General features: G+C 54.8%; 1 protein-coding gene and 1 long non-coding RNA gene across 16 annotated transcripts in view; one reads left to right on the plus strand and one right to left on the minus strand.

Moving 5' to 3' along the window:
• POU2F2 (POU class 2 homeobox 2) overlaps positions 1-26125 on the plus strand; it is a 96923-nt gene that overhangs the window by 28777 nt on the left and 42021 nt on the right. For 12 of the 15 annotated variants that reach the window (XM_084958614.1, XM_084958606.1, XM_084958616.1 and 9 more), the window contains exon 2: positions 7106-7166. The exons of the other annotated variants lie outside the window; for them this stretch is intronic. The gene's annotated coding sequence lies outside the window, so the exon portion shown is untranslated. The remainder of the gene's footprint in view (positions 1-7105; positions 7167-26125) is intronic. 15 annotated transcript variants of the gene reach the window in all.
• Positions 10507-15297, minus strand: LOC146402377 (uncharacterized). Its single transcript, XR_014806322.1, has 2 exons — positions 15127-15297; positions 10507-12137 (listed from the first exon to the last, which is right to left on the minus strand). It is a non-coding gene; the product is annotated as an uncharacterized LOC146402377 (long non-coding RNA).

Genomic DNA, 26125 nt, shown 5'->3' on the forward strand with positions numbered 1-26125 from the left:
TCAAAACCCACCTTCCCCAACAAGCCTTTCCTGACCTTCTCAGCCTACAATAACATCCTCTTGTAACCTATCCCTTGAGCTGCTTTGTTTTCCTTCTTAGCTCTCAAGTATATGTTCTTGCCTCTTGTATCTCTTTCTTCACTAGGTCAGCACCATGAGGGCAGGGACTTTATCTTGTTCATGGCTGTATCCCCATTGCCTAGAATAGCACTCAACACACAGTAAGTGCTCAGTGGATGTTTGGCAGATGAACGGGAGCTGGGCCCCTTGTCATCCTAGTTGCTCAATATAATAGTGGGGGCTGCACCTCTGCAAGTCAGGGCACCTCCTACCTGAGCCTTGAAGCAGCCAGACTCCAAACCCGTCATCCTGGGCCTGTGCCCTCCACTCCATCTTGCTGACCATGCCCCCTCACCCCAGCCAACTCATCCTTGCCCCCATCATCATGTTTGTTTACCCCCAACACTGCTGCCCTTCCCCCACCACCTGACCCTGACTCCCCCCCGCCGCCCACCCACCGCCATCACAGGGAAAGGCAGACCCCAGACTGTGGGCTGGCACCCACTCTGCCTTGAGTCCTGGCCACGGCAGTGCACACATCACATCACTCCTTTTAAACCTCAACTTTCCTCGTCGGCAAAATAAGGGTTTTGTGGGGATCTGATGTGTGATGATGATACTAATAATAGCTGCTATTTATTGAGTACCTGCCAGGTGTTAGGCATTGTGCTAGGCGCTTTGAACATTTTTTTTTTCATTAAAAAAAAAAGAGGAAAAAATCGAGCACGGCATGTCCTCAGAGCATCAGGCCCTGTGAGAGAGGCTGTGAATCACAAAGGGGAACACAGCCCGTCTGCACAGAGCTTACTATTCTGAGTGTGAGCTCACACACCTGAAGTACCGCACCGGGCCGACGCTGGGGGTGTGCACTCCCGCCCGGCCCCTTTCAGCAGAAGCCTCAAGAGACAGTGTGGAGGCCACGGAGGCAAGCACCTCTCACAGACGCGCGAGCAGCTCCTGCTGTCCCTAATTCCTCTTGACTAATCCACTGGGAACTTCCATTGTTCCTATCTGGGTTGTGGGGCTTGGCACAGGTTCTGGCCTAGAACTGGCCTCAGGAAATGCCTATTGAATGAATGAATGAATGAATGAATGAATGAATGAATGAACAAAGGAGCATATTTAGCCAGGTATCTGCCTTGCATTCGTTCACTCCAAGACAGAGTACCTTCTCCCTGCCCCCAACTGCATGGCTTCGGCACCCTTCTCTTACTCACATGCATCATTTGTGGCCAGTAATCCTCCTATCACTTCCACTACACACTTGCCCTCGCCTCTTTTTTTTTGGCCACAGGGGTAGCATGTGGAAGTTCCCAGGCCAGGGCAGGGACTGAACTCGCACCATAGCAGTAACCAGAGCCACAGCAGTGACAATGCCGTATCCTTAACCTGCTGAGCCACCAGGGAACTCCACCCCTCTTTCTGTGTCAGGCCCTCTCCTAAGTTTGTTATAAGTGTGGTCTTATTGACACCTCACGCTAGTACTATGAGGCAGGTGCTATTATTATCCCTATTTTACGTTTGAACAAACTGAGGCTCAGAGAGGCAAAGTAACTTGGCCAGAGTCACACAGCTTTTGGCTATCATACTCTTTTGCTGTATCGAAGCGTAAAGTCTTCCAGTCCCTCGCCAGTCCTCTGGCCTGCAGGCACACTTGATTTTGCAGTATTTCCCCTCCCAGCAGTGGGATGGCACAACCCAGGAGCCAGCTTTGATCCCAGCTCTGTTACAACCAGCTGTATGATGTTGGGGAAATTCTTTCCCTCCCTCTGGGCCTCAGGTTTCCCTCCAGCTGTTCCCTCTGCCTGTGAGCCCTCAGCCAGTTTCCTGAAGAGGGGACAGGGCACAGGATTCTTCTTGGTTCTACCCTGCCCTCTCTAATAGAGAAGAAACCAGAGGAGCAAGCAAGCATTTCTCCACGCAGCAGACCTCAGATTCATTCACATTCCTGGGGGCACTGGGCTCTGCTGGGCTTGGGCACAGTGGGGACATAAGATAAGCCTGGCTGGGAAAGGGAAGGGGGACAGAGAAGCACCGCTCTGTGTGTGCCAGGCGTCTAGCCACAGTCCTGCGAGGCAAGATTCATTAGCTCCGCTTTTTGCAATTACAAAGAAATGTTAACTCACGTGACACATGTTCATTGTAGAAAAAGGAGAACATGCAGATATTCAGAGATGAAAAAAAACCCCATCATGATAATCTAGTTAAATGAAAAAAAAAAAAAGATTAACTTCTTGATGTCTAGATAGCTTTTTCTCAAATGGGAGTATGCCCACGGGTTTACCCAAAGAATGTATTAAAATTCAGATGCCTGGGACCAATCTCAGAATTCTGACTTCTGCTCTAAACTCTTTTCTGTGGGTGGGGGGAATGTATGTGTGTGTGTTTCATAAAAATGGAACAATAAGCTACATCCTGGGTTATAACCTGCTTTTTCCCTTCCCCACAATGGAGTATGAACATCGCTTCCTTATCAATGAATTTATTTCAAGCATATTTTCTACAGCTCCTCAGCCCTCCTTAGTGTAGCTGCTGTGCCGTCATTTATCGTACCAGTCCCCAGTCATAGGACACCTGGGTTGTTTCCTGGCATTTTCTATTGTAACTACCCCCAATTTATAGAAAAGGACCTTGAGGCTCAGAGGAGAAGTCCTTCACCAGTGTGAAAAGCTAAGGCATCGGAGTTCCTGTTGTGGCTCCCTGGTAATGAACCTGACTAGTATCCTTGAGGACTCCGGTTTGATCCCTGGCCTCACTCAGTGGATTAAGGCTCCAGTGTCACCATGCAATGTGGTGTAGGTCACAGATGCAGCTTGGATCCCACTGTTGCTGTGTCTGTGGTATAGGCTGGCAGCTGCAGCTCTGATTAGACCCCCCTAGCCTGGGAACTTGCATATGGCACAGGTGTGGCTCTAAAAAGCCAAAAAAAAAAAAAAGCTAAGGCATAATTCAAGGGACCTGGGGTGGCTTCGGTGCTGGGACCAGTTCCTAGCCTCATCAGGGTGGGGCTGAGGAACCCTGACCAAAGGGAGAGGCCTGGAGAGAAGTCCCCAGACAGAAGACACATGACCTCTCGGAGGCAGGGGGCACTAGAGGAGGAGACTGCCCTCTCCCAGGCCCCAGACCCAGGCACGCTGCAGGCCTGAGCGCTGCCCATCAGGCTTCCTCCAGCCCCCTTGCTGCCTCCCTCCCTGAGCCCACTCGCTGCCGCCTGATCCGTCCTTGCCAGCTTATCAATAGGTTAAGTGGTCGGGTCAGAGATATTGACCATTTGATTAGGACCTTGTCAGATCAATCCCTGGCTCATCTCACGGGCCTCCTCCCCTCCCCACCCTGCTCCAGGCAGCAGGTGGCTGCGGAAGCCTACGCCTTCCCCACATAGCACCCTAGAACCCGGAGCCCTTTGGCAAATTCAGAGAAGGAGAGAGCCCAGCCTTGGCCTCACCATCTCCCATCCTTGTCCTGCCAGGTCACTAGCTTAGAGTGCCGTGTCCAGTTCTGTCCCTGCCTTGCTCACCCCACCTCTGCCTTCCCCACCCCACCCCTGCCTCCCCGTGTGCAGGTCCTCCTGGTCCTGCATCCAGGCACCAGGTTCCTGTTCCGGCTTCTTGCATCCATTCCCTTGCTTGCAGTCATTAGCTCTTGTTTGCTCTGTGTCCTGTTTCCCTCAGAGTCCAGTAAGACTGAACTTCTCCCTCTTGGCTGTGTGACCTTGGGCAAGTGTCTTCACCTCTCTGAGCCTCCATTTCCTCATCTGTATCATGGGAACATACTTGCCAAATGGTTGTGAGGATTCTTTGAAATCATAACCACAGAGCAACTAACCACACCTGGCACGTAGCTAGTACTAAGGAAACCCCTGGACTCTCTCCCCAAGGGCTACTCTGCTGAACTTATCTGGGCGGAGATGTTTGTGGGGGCCAGCTGCTCCATCTGTCTGTTCCTCAGTGGAAGCGTGTGTGGGGAGTCTGAGTGTGAGGCCGATGGGCGCTGTCCCAGGCATCCAAGGCCCATACTGAGTAGCTCTGGGCACCCCCAGAGGAGCCAGACCCCCCAGCCTTCCCTCCAGGAGCCCACAAGTCTGCCGACCCCAGGACCCAGCAGATTGTTATCCTGGCTTCAAGGAGAGCTGAGGGGCCAGGACCAAATGCTAAGTGTTCTTTCCTTCTTCAGTGAAGGTTGGAATCTTCCCCCTTCTCTGTGGCACAGCTGCAAGGAACAGAGACTGGAATCAGAGAAATCAGGGTTCAAATCCTGGCTCCTCTGCCTCCTGTGCCAGGTCATTGTGGGCCACTCGCTTCCCCCTCAGTTCCTCAGAGCCCCCCTCTGTGAAACAGGGAGAAGGCCTCTTCTGAATAGCTCCCACTTCCATCTTCCAGTCTCAAGACCCTGCTGGGAATACAGCCCCCAGCTCCCACAGGGTGGGGAGGGGTCTGGCGGGGGGGCAGGGCCCTGGGAGAGGCCCGAGGAGAATCCGAGACCCACAGGCCAGGGATGGTCCTGCGCAGGGGCATCGCAGCTGAGGGGGCCCGAGGGCAGAGATAAGGGGGTGCTGCTGGAGGAAAACCCCCACGTGGGGCGCGGCCTGGGAGGGAGGCCACAGCCCAGGGCGCTGTCCGACTCGGGGCCCCTGAGAGGCGCGGGGAATCCCCGCCCGCCCTGTCATCACTTACACCAATATTGACGGTTAATGCCGTGTCGCCACCGTGTTCAACACTCAGCGCGGCTAATTGTTTTGACTGGGAATCGGCAAGGCGATTAAACGCCATCGATTTTGCCCTGCGCGCTGCATCGATTTTTAAATTTCCTATTGATCCCGGCCCTAAATCTCCTTAACCAAGACCTCACCGTGGAGATGACAGCCGCTGATTAGCTCCGGGGGCGGGGGTGGGGTGGGGGCGCAGCCCCTGAGGGGGGAGGAACCCCTGCTCCTCCCTCCCCTTGGGGACCGGGGGTGCTGGTCCCCTCAGCCCCTGAAGATGGAGGCTCAGGTAGAGAGACAGGGAGGGAATAGGAGTTGGGCGGGCCCCTTGTTCCTTTTACACCCCTTTTTTTCTTTCCCATTTGGCCTTCTCTCTGGTCTCTCTACCTGTGGCTCCCTCCACTCCTCTCTGTCCGTCTGTGTCTCCCTATCTCTCTCTCTCTCTCCATCCTATCCATCTCTCTTTGTTTTCCCAGGGGCCTCAGTCCATCTTCTTCTCTTTCTCTTTTCTCCTCCTGAACCCCAGTCTTGCCTCCATCAATTCCTTGTGTCCTTGGCTGGTTCTGAGCTCAGTGTCCCATCAGTGCCACGAGAGCAAAGCAGCCAACTAAACGTCAAGGTCCATGGCTGTCGCCCCCGTCCCCTGGGGCCTCCCCTCTGGAGAGTGCACCCCTGTGCAACACACAATGCCAGGCAGATGTGGGCTTCCTGGCTTTGTAACCTTACCCACAGGGCTCTTCCTCTCTCCCCCTTTTGCTCACTGTCCACTCCTCCCGTCCTCCCAGTGGGAAGGTCTCCCTGAAATCCTGTCTCCTCTGGAGAAGTCTGTCCCCATCCTATAGTCCCTACCCCTTCTCTGAATACCCACAATGAGGGTGGTCTTTGTGGGGGTTCAAGCAGCTCTTCCAAGAAGACCACGTTCCCAGAAGGCAGGAAACCAGGAGCTCTCTAACCCACTCAGCCCCTCCTGGAGTGGTACAGGAGCCTAGGGCAGTCAGCATCTGTACGGTGGGGGTGACGCCAGCCGCCTGGCCTTCCTGCAGGGCTGTGGAGAAGCTCAGCAAACACTCTTTGGAGAGGGTCTCCCCATTTCCTGTCCGCCCCTCTGTCCTCCCCATCTTCTGCACTGCCTGCAGCAGGACCTTTCTGAAGACAAACTGCATCGTCTCCTCCCCTCAGGTGCTTGCGCCAGGCCCTGCCGAGTGCAGCCCCTGCTCTCTCTGCAGCCTTATCTTTCCCACTTCTCTTGCTGAACCCTGAGTGGCCAAAGGCCGGGCATTCTCTTTCTTCCAACCCTGCTGGCCCTTGGCCTGACTAAAGTTGGTCTGTCTGCCAGGCTTGGCTCGGGTATCCCATCCTCCTTGACCTTCTCACCACACCCTCTGTTTACCCCAGCGTGTGGGCACCCGCTCTTTTTTTTTTTTTTTTTTGGTCTTTTTAGGGCTGCACTTGCAGCATATGGAGGCTCCCAAGCTAGGGGTCTAATCGGAGCTGTAGCTGCCAGCCTACACCACAGCCACAGCCACGCAGGATCCAAGCCGCGTCTGCGACCTACACCACAGCTCACAGCAATGCCAGATCCTTAACGCCCTGAGTGAGGCCGGGGATCAAACCTGTGTCCTCATGGCTGCTAGTCAGATTCATTTCCGCTGAGCCATGATGGGAACTCCTGGCACTGGCTCTTTAGACAGTCTCCCCAGCTTGTCCTTGAGCCTCTAATAGACAGGGCAGAGTCTTATTCACCTCAGCCCTCCCACACTTGGTCCAGAGCCCAGCTCAGACGAGCCTCAGTGTTTGCTGATTAACCAAATGAATAAATGAGTGAACAAATATACCTGTCAGAAACATCATCATGACTTTTATTTTCATCTCCCCACAGCACCTAGCACACCTAATAACGAGTAACCCTGTCGCATTTCTTTCTTGTTTGAACCTCCCTGCACTGCAGTCCTTTGAGAGATAGTTTGTTAATTAATTAACCCTCCCTCCATCTACTCAGTCATCCAGCATGTACTTACTGAGCCTCCCGTGTTGGCCAGGCCCTCTCCCAAAGTCAGGACACAGTCCCTATCCTCTAAGGAGTTTCCAGTTGGATGGAAAAAACAGATGTTCATCAAGGGAAGGCATCATATGGCCACTCATGAGATGGGGACACTGAGGCTTAGAGCCTGGAAATGAAGGCAGCCAGTAGCTGGCAGGACTGAGTCCACACTCACTGGCTCTTGACTTCTGCCGGTGTGACAGGAACAGGGTCCTTTTGCCCCAGGAGTGTCCTATCCTGCACAAGGCGGGGAGGGCTCACGAGTTCCCCAGGATGCTGACTCCCTTCTCCTCTCTCTCTAGGTTCTCTACTGGACCGGGTTGGTGGCCTGAATGTATTAGCTTTGCTGCTTCTGCCCAAGAGGTAAGGGCCACAGCCCCAGAGCTTTGCTTATTGCTGCGCTCCTGGTCCTGTCTCCTCTCGGAAGCCCTTGCTTTCCCATCCTGGTCCCTGGCCCCAACCCGGGGGTGCCGCCCTTCCTCATTCTGCCTCTGTCCTCCGCAAGCTTAGTCTGATGGATTGGCGAGTTCACCTTCTGTGTGTCCTGTGCCTTCTGGCCAGGCCTGTGGTTCTGGATGTTGGTGACCGTGGGGATTTCTGCTGAGAGTTGGGGCTCATTGAGAGAGAGAGAGATGGAGCTAACTTTGTGGCTCAGCTCACAGCGTGGGGTCAGGTATACCTATGTCTGAATGTCTTTTCTGTCCCTTCCTAACTGCAAGTGATTTGGGACAGTTGGAGCCTCCACTTGCTCGCCTATAAAAGGGAATAATAAGAGAAGCTACCGTACACACTGTCCTGAGGATGGAAGCCTAACGAGGCTGGTCACATTCCAGCTCTGGAGCAGCTGTGGGGTCCTCAGTTTCCCCAACTGTCAGAGGAGGGTAGTAACAGCATCCCCTGCCCCCACAGGATGTGAAAATGAAAGAAGTTGCCCCCAGAAAGCATGTAGCCTCAGGAAGCAGGAGCTTGAAATACAACTGGAAGCACCCCCCCCCCCGAACAAGTGAGGGTTGGTGAGGCCCTTCTTGGAGCCCACGGAGACTCCCAGATGGAAGCAGAGGTCCTCCAGCCACTCCTTCAGCCGCTCTGCTTTGCAGGAGGCAGAGGCTCTGGGCATCTGCTCTGGGCTTTGCTCCACTCAGCTTGGTGAGGTCCTGGCAGTGATCCTCCAGGGTGGGACCCCCACCTTCTGTGCTGCCACCCGTATCCCAACCAGTGCAGTTTAGCCCACAGGCTTCAGGACCCTGGGTGGGGGCTCTGCTTGCCCTCAAAGGCTTGATGTTCTGGGGGTCACAGCTTTGCTTTCAGAAACAGATGAAAGCTGAAGCCTGGAATTTGTGATCTGGTGTGGTGGGACCGTGGTGGACTGGAAAATGCAATGGGGGGCCTGGGGAACTGCTCTTTTAGCTCCACTGACTGTCTCCTGGCAGAGATGTGCCCCCATCCCTGACATGCTAGATTTTCTGATTTCTCAAGATAAGCCATAAGTCCAGACTTTTTTGTGAAATCTCTCAATTTTCAAATATTGGCAACTAACGCAAAATTTCAAAAATTCCCTGTGGTCCAGGCTACGTGTTTCAGGGAATCTTTGTATTGACTTAGTATAGACTCTCTCCCAGGAGAACACATCCCTGTGTCTCCTCCACTGTGCCCCAAGCTCAGGATGGTCACAGGCCCCCAGAAGCTTATTCGTGGACCCCATTCTAGCGGGTGAGGAGTGTAGGCGTCTGAGCTACAGGATGTTTTTCCTCCAGGGAGCCAGAGGTGTAGCTTTCCCAGGAGCCCTTGTGTCCTCTGATGCTCTTGACATTGAAAAGAGGTCAGGGGGAGTTCCCTTTGTGGCTCAGCAGTTAACAAACAAAACTAGTATCCATGAGGATATGGGTTCGATCCCTGGTGCCTTGCTCAGTAGGTTAAGGATCTGGCGTTGCTGTGAGCTGTGGGGTAGGTTACAGACGAGGCTCAGATCCCGCGTTGCTGTGGCTCTGGTGTAGGCCGGCCCCTTTAGCTCCAATTGGACCCCTGGCCTGGGAACCTCCATATGCCACTGGTGCAACTCTTAAAAAAAAAGAAGAGTTCTCGCCGTGGCGCAGCAGAAATGAATCTGACTAGGAACCATGAGGTTTCGGATTCCATCCCTGGCTTTGCTCAGTGGGTTGAGGATCTGGCCTTGCATTGCCATGATCTGTGGTATAGGTCGCAGACACGTCTCGGATCCTGCGTTGCTGTGGCTATGGTGTAGGTTAAAGAGGTGGCTGGGATCCCACATTGCTGTGGCTGTGGTGTAGGCCAGCAGCTGTAGCTCGGATTCGACCCCTAGCCTGAAAACTTCCATATGCTGTGGGTGTGGCCCTAACAATGAAAGAAAAAAAAAAAACGGACAAAAGATGAAAAGAAGATCAAGGAGCTTCCAGGCGGCAGATTTCACTGGGGGGCTAGAGGCCGGCTTTGAGGAGTGCCTGAAAGTTGGGCTAAAGTAACAGAGGTGTTGAGAAGAATTACGTGTCAGTTGGTGGAGGCTGCAGTGAGGGCCCTGTTCAAATAGATGTTTGTTAAGTATCCAAGGTTTCATGGACCTACACGTGACAGATCTGGTGACACATGCCAGAGAGCTGCTGTACCCTCATGAGGGAACTGGCATTTATTAGGGTCCCTCCATGCCAGGGCCTGTTCCGGGCACTCACTGCAGCCTTGTGACATGGATGGTATCACTGCTTACAAGAGGAGGACGCTGAGCCTCAGAGAAGGGAGGCATCTGGCCTAGGGTTACCAATAGAGTCGGAAATTGAACTCAGGTCTGTCTGCACTTCGAGCTCCCATTCTTCCATTTCACTGAACCCATCCCAGGTTCGGAATCTCCTTAGGGTGGCCAACCATTGTGCTTTGGGAATGAATTTGATTTGTGGGACAGGTGAGGGAGGACACACCGGAAGTCTTATTTGGAGCCAACTCTGATAAAGTTAGCAGTGATTATATTAATAATGGACCATACTGGGCCTACTTGTTGGTATTTTGATAGAAACCAGAGACAATTATACAATAGGGATGTTTGGCTGATGGAGTCTCTAAACTGAACTGTCTTTAAAGTCTGTTGCTGCACAATACCTGAGGGGTTCGAGGAAAAGTTCTGTCTCCCAGGGTGACAAGTTGGAAGCTCACAGCCTTTTAGGTATATCATTTTGTTATAATTACACCAACCTTGCCCCCCATTGCACTGTCTATCTGTTAGAGCCATACTTGGAAGGTGAGTGATTTCCCCAGACATGTCCAGAGGCCTCCCCGATGCCCCAGTGGGAGCTGGGGTGCAGAGCCCAGGGTGGGCGAGACTCCCTCCAGGCCTGGCAGTGCCACGTGGGCCTCTGGCACCCATGCAGCTCCCCCTTCTTCACTCCCTCTGGCACTTCCTCGGCTTTCCTCCCTCCCTTGCTAGGGTCTTCCTCCGCTCTTAGTTGGGCTCACCCTTCTCCATCTAGGGCTCCCTGACCCCCCGGCCTGGACGGGCGCCCCCCGCCATCCTTCCTTGTTGCCATTGTCACCACATCTGATCAGATGTTCTCCATGCTGTTTCCCTGCTATAAGCTTCCTGGCGGGGACGGGGGCGCGGGGGAGACGTCTCTGTCCGACATGTCTATATGCAGTCCCTGGCACAGTGTAAGTGCTCGATTAAGTATTTGTTGAATGAATAAATGAGTGAGCACATAGATACATAAATCCACATCCATCCATTTATTCTGTTAGCCACCATTTCCTGGGGGTTCTTGTGTGCCGGGGCTTGGGCTGTAGCCTGGTGACTCAGAGAGGAGGCCACTGAGGGGATCCAGGCTTGAACACTGCTAACCTGAACCCTTGGGTGAGGGAGCTGCTGGATCCAGGGAGAGGGATGTGATCTACCTGCCTGGGGGAGGGGGCCCTCGAGGACTCTTTGGGAGGAGGAGGTGGGAAGGGGTCCCTTGAGGGTTAGAAGAAGCCAAGGAGGAAATAGCTGGCAGGGGCCACTTTTGGGGACCATGGATGTTGGCCTGGCCTGAGACCCCATAGCCAGCTACTGTCCACTGCGTATCCGAGGCCCTCCCAGTGCTGAGCAGAAGCAGGGCTCTGTCCCCACCTTGCCTCCCTCCCTTCTGTCCTATCCTTCCACAAAGAGACCTAGTGGCCTTCGGTGTGAACCAGGCCCTGGGGGTCACAGAGGTGACTCTGGCACAAGTGCCAGGGCCTTCCTATGGCACCCACACACCCCAAGGGGGTCTGGAATGCCTCAGAAGCAGGAGCGTAGTTGTGGGTGAAAGGCTTCCATTGCTGGATCTGGCGAAGTGACTTGGAGAGAACCCAGGGCTGCACAAGGAGGAGGGAGGTTGAGCTGCAAGGTGGGCACCTCTCTCTGAGGGGGCCGTGTGGCTGTGGGAATCGCAGGCCCATGTGGCAGCTTGTCTGCAGACAGGAGCCAAAAAGTCAGTAGGTGGGGCCAGGGATTTGCCCTGATCCCCCAGGCCCGGTTAGCCACTCCTCAGGTCTTGGGCGGGGGCTTTGGCTCCAGGAATAGTGTGTGCTCTGTTAGGGATGTGCCTTGGGGGTGGGAGGGCCAGGCTTCATCGTAGTCCTCGTCATTGTCATCGTCATCGTTGTTGTGGGGGCAGCTTCTTGGTGGGGCGGCCCCAGGGGTGGTCCACAGGGCATGGCTGTGAGGCTGAGGGCTGGGCCGGGGTGGTGGCGCTCCTCACTGTCCTTGCGGATGCTGGAAAGTGACTGTTCGGTCCCTTGGGCTGACTTTGCTGTCCCTGGAGGGTGGAGAGAGCTGTCACCCACCCAGGACTGGGAGTGTCTGCCAGCCACAGGCTGAGATGTTCCAGACGTGGAGGGGGTGAGAGTGGCTCGCGTCTCTGACAGTCCCAGAGCAGACAAACGCTCAGGTGCCTACGTCTGGCAAGCACGGAACCCCAGGGGCTGAGGGCAGGCACCTGGCCCTGATTTCAAATAGACGGCACCAGTGAGGAAGGGCTGGGAGGCCACGGGCAGGCCCCAGAGGGGACCCTGGATGTCAGCTGTGACACCCCCCCCCCCGCCCCCTGCTCCCTGCACGGTCCCCCTCTCGGGACCCTGCCGGCCTCTGCGGGTCTCTGGTTTCCCTCCTTGCCTCCTCCTTGCCCTTGGGCTCCATCTCTATCGTCCTCTTCTTCTTTCCTTTACTTGATCTTCTTCTGGGCCTGGCCTCTCCATCCCACCCTGGTTGCCTCCTTTTCCTCTGAGCCTGGATCTGTTTCCAGTCTTGGATTCAGAGTAGGTAGGGATCCATGTCTAGCCTTCTCTCTCCAGAGACAGCCACGGTGAGCTGTGGACCTGCTAGGGGAGGGGCGGGGGGCAAGGAGGAGAGGAGGAAAAAAGCACTTGAAGGAAAAGCAAGAAAGGAGGTGCCCCCGACTCCAGGGCAGCTTCTGAGGCCCCTGCACAGCCACCTGCCTGCATCGTCTTGGGGCACATGTGGACAGGGGTCATCTGAGAAGGGGAGTCCAGGAATATTCCAGAGAGGAGTAGAGTGGGAGAGACTTGGGGAGACTCAGAGTGCACCCCACAACAGAGACGTGTCTGGAGAGAACATGGCTATGGACAAGAGCAGAAAAAGAGCCACAGAGAGAGCAAAAAAGTCAAAAAGTCAGTGGGGGAAGCAGAGAAAGAGACTCCGAGGCAGAAAGAAAGCAAAGAGCATGCAGCGTGCGAGCGGGAGGCTGTCGAGGCCACCAGACTTGGCGGGAGGGGGCATCATGAAAGATGGGGCTGAGGGCAGCAGTGGAAGGTGAGCAGGGCTGGGGGGCAGGAGGACGCACCTCATGCCTGCTGTCTGGGGTCCCCACCCCCTGACCAGCCCGCTGTGCCCTCGGAACTCGGCCAAGGGCCCTGGTATGTGTGTCCCTGTGTGGGGGACAGAGGGTGACAGGGAGTGGGAAGTGGGGAGGTACTGCTACCACCTGCCCTTGTGATCCTGAGCCCAGACTGTTCTGTCTCCTCCCTGCCACTGCCCCTGACCCTCCCTGTCCATCCATCCTTTCCCTTCCCTGCCTCAGCTTACAGGAGCCCAGGGGGCCATGGGGAGCACTGGGCACCCCTGACTCCTGGCCTGGGGGAGGGGGAAAGCCGTGTGTTGGGGGGCTGGGGGGGAGAGAGAGAGAGAGGGCCCGAGGTCACTCTGGACTCGGTCTCCCTTGGCCCCGCTCTAGTGTCGCTGTCCATCATCTTCTGCTTTAGCAACTTCCCTCCACCTCTGGTTGCACGTCTGGCTCCCCATCTTCCCGGGTCCCTCTCCCTGGCTGCCTCTCACTTTCTCTGTCTCCTCTGCCTGTTCCTCTCTCTCTCTTTTATATCTCTGTCTTGTGCTGTGTCTCAAGCTCTCACTGTCTTTCTGCTCCTCTCTCTCTCTGTTTTCTCGCTCTCCCTGTCTCTGGATCCATTCTTTATCTGGACCTTCTCTGCGCCGCTCCGTCCCTGGTTTTTCAGCCCGTCCAGCCCTGGCTCTCTCCGTTCCTCTCTCTCTCTGTTTCTCTCTCTCTCTCTCTCTTTCTGTCTCTCCAGTCTCTGTGTCTCTGTGTCTCTGTGCCGGGTCCTCCTGTATGCCCTTCCTCTGCTCTTTTTCTCTGCCTTTGCCTCCCTATGTTTGTGTCTGTGTCTTTTCTGGTCTCTTTCATCTTCTGTCTCTCCCCATCTGTCTCTCACACTCTCTGTAGGTCTCTCTCGTCCCTTGTCTCTGCGGGTCTCTGGCTGTCCATCCCTGCCTCTGTGTGTGTCTCTCACTCCCCCTCCCTTCCCCCTCTTTTTTCTGTTTCTAACACCCACACTCACATCCTACCTCAGGAGTAATTGCTTTTGTCTGGGTTGGACTGGACTTGTGATGGGGGGAGGGTGGGGGGAGCGGGTGGTGCTGGGGGGGTTGGGAGGGACGGAGGTCGCTTGATGGAGTTGAGGTGGCTTCCACCAGAGTAGAGGGTGCTGAGGAGCCGAGGTCCGGCTGCCCGAGGGGGTTGCGGGAGGGGGTTGGCCCATCCTGGCAGAGGTCTGGGGCCTCTGGCAGGGAAGGGAAGAAGGCAGACAGGCCCTCACATTCGGATTTGGAGATGATGGAGTGATAAAACAGGCCAGCCAGCATCGCGGTGGCAGTTTCGGCCTCAAACCCTCCCCCATTCAGAGACATCCCTTCCAAACATCATTGTATGCATCAAGTCACCATGACACACATGGGGACACACCCAGAGCCTCCAACCCACTCGTGGAAACACACTTAGCCATCAGCACACAGGGACACTCGGAGTCACGTACACACCCAGAAAGCCCACGAGATCTCTGATGCTCACAAAAAGAAAGAGCCTCCAATACACGCAGAGACAAACACCCCTGTAGCCGCCCACCGGCTCCGACACAGAATCCTCACACATGGTCACATGCGGACTCAAGCCATGGTTCCCAGACACTTGCAGAACCATCCATGCTCAGACACACTCGGGTGGGGGTTCAAGCACACACCAACCACGAAGATTTCCTGGAGCACAGGAACACGCTGCCACCACATTACCCGGGCACCGGGGGGTCACTGAGATGCCCTTGGGACACACCCACACTTCCTCGAGGGACAAGCAGGTCTGTTATATACACATGCAGATGTCTGGGGACACCTAGGTGGAGGAGGCACTCATGGACGTACACACACGCGGAACCACCGAGTCCCCTGGGCCACACCCACAGACCCATGGTCACACAGAGGTGACTCAGTCGCTGAGACACATGGGGACATGCAGTCCCACAGCAGAGCTGAAGGACTCAGAGGCTCATGGCCACCCAGGCACAGCGGGGACATGCCCACACCCTACACACAGGGCAACTCAGACACCATGGCCCTCCCCTGGAATCTCCTGTCCGAAGCCTCACAAGCCCCCCACCCCAACCCCACCCCACACACAGTGCAGGCCAGGCCCTGGGGTGAGGCCAAGGTGGAGCTGCCCAGAGACCCAAGGAGGGGGCAGCCAGGGCTCTGTGGGTGGGCACCAGGCTGCCTGGGGGTTGCCCTGCTCTGCTTGGCAGCCACTCACCCTAGCTTACTCCAGCGCCCCCAGGCCTTCTCCCACCATGAGGGCTTAGGACAATGTCTCCCCAGCCGCTGGGTAACCCCTCCCAGAGGCCCGGCCCGCTCGGGCCTCAAAGGGCCCCCTCTCCCTGAGCTGCTCCCAACTGGGGGGATGCCTGCTTTCTGCCTGGGGGGGCCTGTCCCTCAGTTCCTCCCAGCCCCCTTCCCTACCAGTGTGACCCCCAGCCCCATCTCTTCCCTGCCCACTCTCATACTCACCCCCTCTCTGGTTGTCCAAGCTCTCAGTCTCCCTAAGCTCTCCTGCTGCAGGGAGGTGGTGGGGGTGGGGCCCCGGCCCCTCGGAGGCGTGTGGATAAGGGGTCCATGGGGGTGGGGGGCCTAGGTGCGGCTCCGGGAAAAGGAAGCAAGGCAAGCGGGAGAGAGAGAGGCAGAGGCAGGCAGGCAGCCAGCCGGCTTTATATCCCTGCCGTATTGATCTACCATGTCACAGACCCGGTCGATAGCCAGCCGAGAAAGAGGGGGAGAGAAGGGAGGGGAGGTTTGGGGGAGGGCAGTGGGACCCCTATAGTCATCGGCCCATCTGGGACCTCCTTGGCAGGCTGTGGGGGCTCGTTCCCACCAGCCCGCCCCCCACAAAGGAGGCCCGTTGTACCCTCCCCTCTTCCTCTGGGCTGCGGCCCGCTCCCTGAGAGCCGTCTTGGTGGGAGAATTTAAGCACCGACCACCTATCCATTTCTTTCTGTCTTTGGTGGCCCTTCGTCTTTCTCGTGGGCCTGGGGAGTGGGGTTTGGGAGTAGGGGGCTAACAGCTGTTCACTGCCTCAGGTCCCTTCCACCCTAGTTGGGCTGGGTAGGAGGGAGGCTTGGAGGAAGCATTGGGTTAGGTCAGGGATGGACAGGAGTTCAAATCTTTCTTCTTTGCTGTGTGATCTTGGGCAAGCCAGAGAACCTCTCTGCGTGCCCTCTTCTGCAAAACTCAGGAGGGTGTCTGTCCACCTTGGTTTCCTGCCCTTGTGCCTTGAAGTTCTGCCTTGAAGCTGCACCAGGCCAGCGCTGGAGACTGACCACATTTAAAGTTTCAGTCTCCTGGTCCCTCAATGCCAGCCACTCCCTCTCCTCAGCCTCCTCTTCCCTCTCTGCCAGCCTTCCACCACCTGCCCCCACCCCCATCCAGGGCTCCCCTGGGCTGGGTGGGGAGGTAGGGCTGTCTCCTCAGGTAGGAGGGGAGAAAAGGGGGAGGCTCCAGGACAGTGCTGAGAACCCTGGGGCTGTGCCTCCACCCTGGATCCCAACCCTGCCTCTGTGTCCTCTCTGGGCCTCAGTTTCCCCCACCCCTAAGCTCCAACCTGCCCAAGCTCCAAGGTTCTGCATGGCTCTGGGATCCACAGGGACTGCTGCAGATGGGAGGCAGGGCCATCCAGAGGGTGAGACCAAGGCCAGAGGGGTGCCTGCTGCCCCCCCTCAGCCAGGACCGCCTGGGTCCCAGGTGCGTCCCCCCAGCCTCCAGCTCCCTGGGGCTTGGGTTCTTTGTCTGTCCAGCACCTCCTCCCCTCCCCAGCCAGCCTCTGAGAGAGGTTGAGGAATCACCTTAGCCTTGACCCGAGGGGGAGGGCAGAGGAGTGCCCCACCCCCGCCTCCCCGCCCATGGCCATCCCCACAGCCTCTCTCCTCCGGCCTCCCTTAGTACCAGGCCACCCCCCTCCAGCACTGCTCCCTTTGTTAGGAAGGGGGAGGGGAAAGAGCTGAGCTGAGGGGACGTGGCCTGACCCCCGACCTCTCCCCTTCCCTCCTCCCATCTGGGTCCCCAGGGGCTCCGAACCCCCTTGACGGACAGTTCTGACCATCAGCCAAATGGCTCTGGGAGTGAGCAGGGGGCCAGGTAGGGGGGAGGGGAGGCAGGCCTGGCCATGGCCCTGAGCCCACCAGAGGAGGGTGTCCTTTCATGGGTAGGAGAAGGCCCCAAGGATGGGGAGCAGGGGAAGACTAGGCACCCATATCTGGGGGGAGCCTGATGACTGGGGACCAGAGAAGCAAAGTGGGGCTCCGAGCAGAGCCAGCAGCTCTGGACACCCTATGGGTAGGGGCCTGGCCTGGGCAGACACCCCCGCCCCACCCCCACTCAGCCTTCGGCATTGGGAGTGCAGCGAGTTTTAAAAAAAAATTAAAAGAAAAAAAAATAACAGGAGCAAGAGAAGCTGGGGGAAAAAATATATAAGAAAAAATATAATAAGAACTAAGCGGTGGCTGCAGGAGAGAGAAAGGGCAGGAGGCGGGGAGGGGGGCGCAGGGGGGAGGGCGGCTCAGGCTCTGGTCGCTGCTGAGGCCCGGCCGCCGGCCTCTGCGCTGAGCCCTCCGCGTCCCCCCTGCCGGCCCCCTCCAGCCCCGATCGATCCAGTTTCTTGGCAATAAAGCATTTTTATTGTCAGCTGCCCTGAATGCCAAATGTGAGCCTGGTCCTGCTCCCCCCTCAACCCGCTTCCTCACCACCCCTCCCCCAGCTCTCCTCCACCCCCTCTGCGCTGCCCCCACCGCAGCATCAGCCTCGTTCATCACCAAGACCTTCCTCCTCTTCCTCCTGGTCCATGTCAGCCGCAGTCCCGCACATCCTCAATAACCAAGCTCCCTCCCCAGCCAGGCTGCTGGACAACCCCCCTACCCCCAAACCTGCAGGGGAGAGAAAGGTGGGCTCTGAAGGAGTGGTCTGAGGGCCCAGGGATGGACAAGGGGGGTCAGGGTAGGCAGGCGGGAGATGGTGGCCACAGGTTGAGGGAGCCGTGGGCAGAAGTCAGGGGAGCAGAAGCCACGAAAAACAAGAACAGGTGAGGGGAGGCAGGCCAGCCCCTCCGGCATCGTCCCTGTCCATCCATCCTTCCGTCCTGGGTCTGCCCAACCCCTTCCGCACTGAACTTGGGCCCCTGTCATGGAGGCAGCCAGGGGAAGGGGAGAGAGACAGGTGCGGGCTGGACACCCACCCCACAGCCCCACCTCAGCCCCTGCAGTTCTGGGGACAACGCCTCACACCCCACAGGACTGCAGTGTGAGGGCCGGAGGAGCGGGTGTTGGGAAGCAATTTACAGAAGGCCCTGGTGGCCCATCGCACGGCTCTTCTCCCCTCTGCTTTCTCGCGTTCTCTCTTTGTCTCTCTTTCCATTTTGCCCCATCTCTGTCTCTCTCTTTTAACCTTTCTGTCTCTGTCTCTCCTGTGTGACTTTCCTGTATTGCCGCCTCTCCCTCCAGGGATTTTTAAGAACCTCTACCCTGTTCTACCTGCACGTCCTGGCTTTTCTTCCCCTACACTCTCTTTCCCTCTGACCCGTTCTGTCCTGCCTGCTCCGCCACCTCCCTCTCATTTCAGTCTCTCCTGGTTTCCTTCCCCTTCCGAAGCAGGGAAAATAAACAGAGGCACAGCACGCTTGTCCTGGGAGCGGCAGCAGAAGGCGCAGACCCCGGGCTCAACCCTGGTCTCTTTCTCTTGGGGACACAGGCGTTGGGGAGGAGGGAGGCCACATGTACACCTACAGAGATGGTGCTGGAGACCTGGGGGTGGGTCTTGTCTGTCTGCCGCAGACGTGCTGGGTGGCTGTGCTCCAGTCGCTTGCCTGCTCTGAACCCTTTGCTCCTGAAAAGTGCACTGCTCAGAGTGCATTTAGGGCCCCTCCTGAGAAGCTGTGCCACCGCCCCGGAGTTCTCTGGGGAGGGAGTAGGGGACAAGATCCTTCCTCTGGGAAGCACGGGCCCCTCCACGCAGGTGCCCCTCCAATGGCGTCTCAGGGCAGCAGGCTTGCCCCTCCTCTTCTCCTGGCAGCTGGGGCAGGTGACGCTGGAGAGAGCCAAACTTTTCCTTGTCTGTCTGGGCTGAGGAGTGACCCCACCACAGCAGCCCCACAGCCCACCTCCACCGTCAGCTCTGGGGTGACAGGGGCTGCCTTCCTTGCCTCCAGGTCTCTGTCTGCCACATGGATGGGGTTTAGGAGACGTGTGTGGAGTGAGTGAGGAAGAACCCAGGCAATGCACAGGCCTGAGGAGAGAAAGAGAGGGGTGGATATGGCCAGGAGAGGGGGTAGAGCTGGGGACAGGGCGGGGGCAGGGGGGCAGGGGAGGAGCAGAGGGATTCAGTATCTCTGGGTTGAATCCATGGAAAGTTGGGGGACACCAGGGAGGAGGGGGATTCTGGGGTGACCCCAGATCTCCTCGCCAAGCCACCACCCTTCTTAGAGGACTCAGTGAAGGTGCCCTTCAACAAATCCCCTACTCCCTCCCCGGCCCCGCCCCGGGCCTCGCAGCACCCCCGTTTGCCAAAGGGAGGAAGGAGCTCGTAGTGGTCCCCGGGTCCGTGGGAAGAGGCAGTTTTATTTAAGAGGTGAGGTATGTAAACAGGTACCTGCTCACACGTCATGTGCTCCCTTATGCCTCAGATAGCTCTTACTTTCACTCGTATGCTCTTCAGACAACAGTTTTCCAGTCAGTAAAGGGCCTTCCCAACAGAAGAGAGAACCATCCCTCTGGGCCGTGTGGGGTCAGCCAGGCCCCCCTGAGCTGGAGCCAGCCTGGGCCCTGGATGGAGGCCAGGTTAGCAGGTGACCGAGCCAAGGAGGAGGTGAGGGGTCTGGGGGTGGAGAGGGGAGAGGGGCATGAGATCGGGAGACCCCTCCACAGCTTCCCACTTCCCGCCTTGACAGTCAGGCAGACTTGGGAGCCCCTTTCCATCTGGCTCCAGCTGCACCTCCTTTGAGAGGTCTCCTCTGAGGACTCTCTCTCCACTGACCTCTCATCCTCTCCCAAATCTGCCCAGGCCTTTGCTCATCCTGGTCCTGCACGTGGAGGAGTAACAGTCTAACAGCCACTCATGGACCCCGTAGGCTGCGCGCTAAGCCCTCTCCTTCAGCCTCTTGCCGAATCCCCTGCCTCCTTGGTGGTCAGGCATCACGATTATTCCCATTTTGCAGATGGGGATACGGAAGCCCAGGGAAGGGAAGTGACTTGCCCATGATCACCAGCCAGTGAGGGGCAGAGCCAGGACTGCCCTTCAGACCCTCTTCACTGGTCCGACCCACAAACGTTTGTCAAGATCCCCCTTGCTAGGCATCGAGTTTTGTTGGAGGTGCGTGGGAAACGTGGCTGCCGCTGCCTTAGTGTGAGGGGTTCTGATCCCAGCTCTGCCACTTGCTGTGACACTATGGGAAGGTGGTTTCTCCTTTCTGAGCTTCAGTCTCCTCCTCTGGGACATAGCCACCCTCTCATAGGAATCAGTGAATGAGGACATGTAAAATGCCTGGCAGATAAGGTTACTTGACAAATGACCATGCCCTCCTCTCTTGTTCTTCCCTGATTCTGGCCCATCCTCTTTTGAGCTTTTACATTTGAAGGGCATTTTCCCCAAAGCACTGTCAATGTTTACTGTCTCTTGGGATCCTCACTGCTACCCAACAAGAGAGGAGTTATTATCTTGATTTTACAGAAGTGGAAACTGAGGCTCAGAAAACTCAAGTCCTCTGTCTTGGGTGCTTGTCCTCATAAACCATCCATTTAACTCATCCATCCCACATGTCAGCTGCGTATAAGCTGTGTGCCAGGCCCTGTGCCAGGCATTGGAGATCATGCAGTGAGCACAGCTCATTTCCACAGAGTCAATAAACTAAAAGGATGCAGATCTTTAAGTGTAAATATCAATTAAATGCAAAATCAGAAATTGTGAAAGAAGTTTCCATTGTGGCTCAGTGGGTTAAGAGTCTGACTAATGTCCATGAAGAGGAAGGTCCAATCCCTGGCCTCACTCAGTGGGTTAAGGATCCAGTGTTATTGCAAGCTGCGGTGCAGGTCATGGATGTGGCTTGGATCTGGTTTGGCTGTGGCTGTGGCATGCACTAGCGGCTACAGCTCTGATTTGACCCCTAGCCTGGGAACCTTCATATGCCATGGGTGTGGCCTTAAAAAAAAATAAAGAAAAGAAATTGTAATAAATTCCCCCAACGGAGAGACAAGAATAGGGGGCTAGCATAGAGAGGGAAAGACATTTAAGCTGAACCTTGAGAGATGAGCAGGATTTAACCAGGCAAAGAACATTGGAGGCAGAAGGACTGGCACATGCAAAGGGCCTGGGGTTGGAAAGAGTTTGATTTAAGGAACAGATAGGAGGCAGCGAGGCTTAGAGGAGAGTGGTGGGGGAGAGCTGTCAGCAAAGGCTAGATCACACAGGCCTCTGTAGGCTGGATTAAAGGGGCCGGGTTTTATTACCAAACGTAGGGAAGCCCCTGAAGGGTCTGAAGCAAGAGGTGACACAGCCTGATTAAATTTCATAAAGACCCTCTCCAGGTACAAGCGGCAGATGAGACTATCTGGGACAGATGCGGAAGCTCAGAGACCTGCAGGGAGGAGGCAGCTGCTGTCAGTGGGGCCAGAGATGGTGGTGGCCTGGGGAGTGGAGGAATTAGAGAGAAGCTTATGAATTGTGCCGACATCAGTGCTTAGAGAAGTGGGGTTGTCGGTCCAGACTCACACAGCTGGTCAGGCAGAGAGAGGGCCTGCCCCTGCACACACCTGAGATTTCCCCTCACTTGACAGGGGCAGCTTCTTCTCTGGGGAAGCCTCAGGGTGGGGGGTGGCGCAGAGACCTGGGTTGTGTCTATTTGGTATTCTCCACACAAAACTCAAAGTGTCTAGTGTTTTTGTCACTGGAAAATCTATTATCAGAAAGAGGTCCTGTGTGGATGTGAGTGAGAAGTCTTCCCTTGGAGACTCCCCAAAGGAGGTAAGCTCTGGGAGAGGAGGTTCAGGGAGGGAGGGAGCTGGTCTGAAGATGCGTGAGCTTGGAGAAGGGACCAGGGCACCGGGGACACTGTTCCGTGTGCAGCCCAGACTTGCTGCATCTCAAGGTGGGTGACCACCATGAAAGTTTTAGGGAATGGTGCATATTGGCAAGAGGCCCTGCTGGATCAGGGGTGGGAGGCACGTGGACATCTCAGGTGGCAAGTCCTGGTCCAAGTGCAGTGTTTCCTGCTGAGCCAAAGGGAAGAGGCCCACAAGTGCCTGGAGCTGAAGTAGAGCACAGTGAATGGTGATGTGGCCTACGGAGTCCACCAGCCTGGATGCTCAAACTGGTTTTGTCTGTGTGACTCCAGGCGAATGATTCACCTTGAAGAACATCAGTTCCTTCATCTGTAAAATGGGCATGGTGACAATGGTTCTCTTGTAGAGTGTGGAGGTGATTCAATGAAAAAATGCGTAGAAAGTGTTTCTAACCCTAGTTCAGGGTTCTTTCTTTAATTGTCTAAAGCAGAACTCTTGATTCTCTGCCCCCTCGCTATTCCAGGAGCTTGTCCCCATCTCAGTAACTAGTTATCACACCAAAAACCTACCCATCTCCTGTGATCCCTCACCTTCTTTCAAGTAGCCAGAACTTGGAGTTGGCTTCCATGATGGTAGTGACTGTGTCTCATACAGTCTGGGTCAACCTTATTCCATCAAGTTTAACTCCTCTGAAGAAATGTTTGTGGAGCACGGCCCTCTTTAGATCTGCCCAGAGACTGCACAGTTCTGGAAGAGGCACAGAGAGGTTGAGTGGCTTGCTTGAAGTCACACAGCAAGGACTCAGTAGGCTCCACAGAGGCTGAGAGAGGCCAGGCTACTTCTAATTTTTGAGCCTCCCGGTATGCTAGGAATGAAGGAAGGCCAAAATGGAATTACAGGCTGTGCTCTTTGCAGTGACAAAAAAATGCTACCTTGACTGATATTTACAAGGTCATTTCAGGATTTATTAAAACAAAATTGAGAGCATCCTACAGCTGGTGTGGTCTGGCAGTGGCACCCAACTGTAAAGTCAGAAATGCACATCTTACAGTTCCCTAGTGGCCTAGTGGTTGGGGAGCCGGCATTGACACTGCTGTAGCTTGGGTCACAGCTGTGGCAGAGGCTTGATCCCTGGCCTGGGAACTTCCACATGCCATGGTGTGGCCAAAAAAAAAAAAAAAATCTTATTTAATGAAGCCCTTCATGAATATAATAACTGGGCCAAGTGATACTCCTCTGCCCCCGCCTGTGCCTTACTGAGCCCTGCAGCTGGGACCTAACCACCTGTTATGTGACTTCAAAGTTGACACCTTTTCCATTGTCCTCAGTTGCTTTTGCAGAGATGCAGGAAGCCCAGGACCTCTTGGATTTTCGAGGGGAGAAGCATGCATATGAACACTTTAACACAGGCAGTGTGTCTGGTGGTAAGCAGAGCCAGCCTCTGGAATTGACCTGCCTGCCCTGACCCACCTCAGGGGTGATTCTCTAAAGGGGTGGGGGGAGAATAACAGCACCTGCTTTATTGGATTGCTTGCTGGGAAGATGCCAAGAGATGATGCACAGAGCACATGCCTGCACGGAGCAGGCGCTGGGTAGCTGCTCTTATTACTTATGGTAATCGTGGGACCGTCAAGGAGCCAGGGGATGGGACATAGAGGTTTGAGAACTCCTCAAGGGTGTGGCCCATGTTGGTTTGCCCTCTGCCCCCAGATCTTGGCACAGGGTCTGACACAGAAAGCCCTCTGTAGGATTGGATGGTATTGAAAAGGTTTTGGCCAGGCTGAGCAGGGGCTGGGAGCACCAAGGAGGACGGGGTTGCTCAGCAAGGGCCTGGCCTTTGATTTCTTCTCCACTCCATCCACCTCCTTGTGAGACCAGGCGGGCGCTCCCATGAGCTCCCTTTTGCATAGTGTGGATGTCACTGTCCCTTAGCTGCTTTTTTAGCAAACAGATCCTCCTCGGTGGCAGGCACTGGGGACACAGCAGTGCACACGTCAGACATGAGTCCGTATGACTGTTGGTTCTAATCTGAATGTTGAGTGGTGGCTTCACATGAACACATTATTAAAAATAAATAAAATAAATAAGCAAATAAATAATGGAAGAGGGCTATGCCCAGCCCAGTGATGGGAGCATGCCATGAACCAGGCATTATGATTAATGCAATTTTGGCCACCTGAGGCCCCTTTAAAAAGGAGGATAAAACTGAGCAGGACAGACAGGCTCCCTGTCCTCCCAGCATGAACATTCAAGTGGGGGAAGATGGATGATAACCAAGCACATTTACACACCGAAGCTCCAATGTTAGTGACAAGAGCTAGAAGAAAATGCTACATGGTAAAGGATGGAGGATGAAGAGAAGAGGAAAGGCTATGTAAGGTGGGATGATCAAAAAGACTTCTCTGTGGAGAGGCTGTGTCAGTGGACTGCTGGCATAAATGAGGGAGTGCACCACGGATTATCTCGAGAAAGACGCAAGGCCAGCAGAGAGAGCAAGAGCAAAGGTCCTGAGGCACATTGGAGCTTGGCCACGGGTTGCTGTGAGTGGTAGAGAGTGCTGGGAGGTGAGGTGTTAGAGGCAGGCAGGACAAAGTCATAAGGCAGGATTGAGGGGTGGCCAGTTAAGATGTGTCTGGAAGCTGTCTTATTTGGCTAGCTTCCCTGAGTCTTCCCAGGCTTGGGCCGTTAGTACCCTGGACAGCAGCCTCAGCCTGCCCTGGGGCACACTCTACTGAACCTGGCCACACACCCGCATTTTTATTTAAGTGTTTATTTCCTTATTATTATTTTTTTTTCTTTTTTGGCCATCCCGCGGTGTATGGAGTTCCCAGGCCAGGGGTCAGATTTGAGCTGTAGTTGCAGCCTACACTGAAGCTGTGGCTTCCCCAGATCCCTGTGCTGGGCCCGGATTGAACCTGCATCCTGGCACTGAAGAGACACCACTGATCCCATTACACCACAGTGGGAACGCCTGTATTTCCTTATTGATTGGTATTTTTTAAATATATGGAAGGTAAATCTTTTTTTTTTTTTTTTGTGCTTTTTAGGGCCGAACTTGTGGCATATGGAGGTTCCCAGGCTAGGGGTCAAATCAGAGCTGTAGCTGCTGGCCTGCGCCACAGCCATAGCAACTCAGGATCTGAGCCACGACCTACACCACAACTCACAGCAACGCCACTGAGATCCTTAACCCACTGAGTGAGGCCAGGGATTGAACCCACCTCCTCATGGATACTAGTTGGGTTCATTACCACTGACGCACAATGGGAACTCCAGGTAAAATCTTTTTTTAAATAGATTTTATTGGAGTATAGTTGACTTAGAAAGTTGTGCTAGTTTCAGGTGTTCAGCAAAGTAAACAGATATCAGTTATACATATATCCATTCCTTTTCAGATTCTTTTCCCATGTAGGTTGTTACACAGTATTGAGTAGGTTACCCTGTGCTATGTAGTAGGTCCTTGTTACCTATCCACTTTATGTATAATGAAGAGTGTGTTTATGTCAATGCCAATCTTCTAATTTGTCCCCTCCCCCACATTTCCCTTTGGGTAACCGTAAGTTTGGTTTCAAAATCTTTGAGTCTGTTCCTGTTTTGTAAGTTCTTTTGTATCATTTTTCATGAGATTTCATATATTAGTGATCTCACATGGTATTTGTCTTTGACTTACTTCACTTAGTATGACAATTTCCAGGTCCATCCATGTTGCTGCAAATGGCATTATTTCATTCTTTTTATGGCTGGGTAATATTCCATTGTATATTGGGAGTTCCTGTTGTGGCTCATCAGTAACGAGCCTGACTAGTATCCTTGAGGATGTGGATTTGATCCATGGCTTCGATCAGTGGGCTAAGGATTCGGCATTGCTATGGCTGTGGTGTGGGCTGGCAGCCGCAGCTCCAATTCAACCACCTAGTCTGAGAACCTCCACATGCTGCAAGTGCAGCGTAAAAAAGAAAAAAAAAAATCCCTTGTATAGGAGTTCCCGTCATGGCTCGGTGGTTAACGAATCCGACTAGGAACCATGAGGTTGTAGGTTCGATCCCTGGCCTTGCTCACTGGATTAAGGATCTGGCGTTGCCGTGAGCTGTGGTATAGGTTGCAGACGTGGCTCGGATCCCAGTTGCTGTGGCTGTGGTGTAGGCCAGCGGCTACACCTCCGATTAGACCCCCAGCCTGGGAACCTCTATACGCCACGGGAGCAGCCCAAGAAATAAAAAAAAAAAAATCCCTTGTATATATGTACCACATCTTTATGCAGTCCTCTGTTGATGGACATTTAGGTTTCTTCCATGTCTTGGCTATTGTAGATAGTGTTGCAATGAACATTGGGGTGCATGTGTGTTTTTAAATTATTGTTTTCTCGAAATATATGCCCAGGAGATGGATTGCTGGATCTTATGGTAATTCTATATTTAGTTTTTAAGGAACCTCTGTGGTGTTCACCATAGTGGTTACACCAGCTTTCATTC

The sequence above is a fragment of the Sus scrofa genome, chromosome 6 (genome assembly GCF_054392235.1).
Source record: "Sus scrofa isolate SSC_HxYL_T2T_F1_AM1 chromosome 6, Sscrofa_HxYL_maternal_Yorkshire_Landrace_v2.0, whole genome shotgun sequence".
NCBI classification, from domain to species: Eukaryota; Metazoa; Chordata; class Mammalia; order Artiodactyla; family Suidae; genus Sus; species Sus scrofa.